The sequence below is a fragment of the Aureococcus anophagefferens genome, assembly GCF_000186865.1.
Source record: "Aureococcus anophagefferens unplaced genomic scaffold AURANscaffold_66, whole genome shotgun sequence".
In the NCBI taxonomy this organism is placed as follows: Eukaryota; class Pelagophyceae; order Pelagomonadales; family Pelagomonadaceae; genus Aureococcus; species Aureococcus anophagefferens.
Window position 1 is genome coordinate 27,655 of NW_008705618.1, and position 1,523 is coordinate 29,177.

Genomic DNA, 1,523 nt, shown 5'->3' on the forward strand with positions numbered 1-1,523 from the left:
TTCACTGTAGGCCAGAAAGGTAATATTTACACCGCCCGATACACCGCCGGGATCTAGCAACACTAAGCCGGTGAGCTGCCTATGCAACCCCCAGACTCCTCGGTCACTAAAAGTGTGCAAGAGAAAGAAAGAGGAGGATACCGAATCCGCGTATCCTCGTACAAAAGATACAAGCAAGCCGCTACTGAGCTGGTATATATCCACTGCACTATGAACCTCGAGCTAAGTAAGAGAAGTATACCTTGAAGGGACAATTCCCGCTACAGGGCCCCAAAACTTGATTCATACCGTCCTCGGTAGCAGCTCATCGTTTACCAAGACAGAAGAAGAGCTCTTGCGTCTTGGTGCGTGGCTTGGGCAGGCTAATTTCAGCATGCACAGGAGGGGTGCCAGGCCTAAACTATGCAGGCCGCTTCCAGTTCATTATGATGATCTCAATGTTGTGCATCCCAAATTTGCAAGGACGCGAATCGTTATCAAATACAACGTGCAGACCTGGGTGGCGCGGATCACTGTCTCCTACCAGAGAATGGGTCCAGTTGCTCCTGGCCAAGGGCACACACTTCCTTCCTTCTGGTGACTGCACTCTTCCAGCTCTACCTCCGAGCGAACCTGACCTCGACGACCATGCTGCGGACGAGTACACGGATGCTGTTCTGCAAGGCGAGCAAGTTGAGCATGCTGTTGGTGTTTATGAGATCACTACTGTTGCTGACACTTGCCCTCTCAGCCTCGTTGCTGGATCTGGTCCCCAAGTACTTCATGTGCCTCGCGACGAGGCCGTCCGGCTGACTGCGCTTGCATTTGGGCTTGCCCACGGGGCGGCGGGATGGTCCGCATGACCTATGGGAACGGACAGGGTGTCGGGAGGGAACAAGAGGGGCGAACGAGGGTCACGCACCACAGCGGTCGGGCGGAACCCGACGACAAACCAACCGCCAAACCAGAAAACGATATCGCTCGAGCATCTTAACTGCCACTGCAGGCGAGTTGTAGTCCACAACCCGCTTAGGATTCCTAGGATATGCGCCATATCATGCATAGGTTTATTCAGCGAATGCAGGCTGCTGGGTAGGCTCTGACCACGGTCGACCCCCCCCAGAAGTACGAAACAATTGCTAACGATACCGGGTGGTCCCGGGGGCGGTCACGACGCGTCCGCCCCAGTCCGGGGACGTCCGCGAGGGACGGCGTCGGCCAGGGGCTCGGATGGGACGGCGTCGGTGGTGTGGCGCGCGCGCGCGAAACGACGCCCGCGGGCGAAACGCGCGCGAAAAGCGGACTCAGTGCGCCGCCGCGGTCGTGATCGCGCGCTCGGCGGCCGAGGTGATCGTGTACGTCGCGCGTGGCGCGACGGCGGTGGTGCCGCCGACGACGGGCTGGTCCTCGCGGCCGTCGCCCGAGTCGAGCTTTCGGAGAACGCTCCTGCCGTTCGCGCGGTAGATGCGGACGGTGAAGCGGCGCGTGTCCGCGCCCGTGCGGTCGAAGAGGCGCACCAGGACGACGGGGTCCCCGGGGCGGTA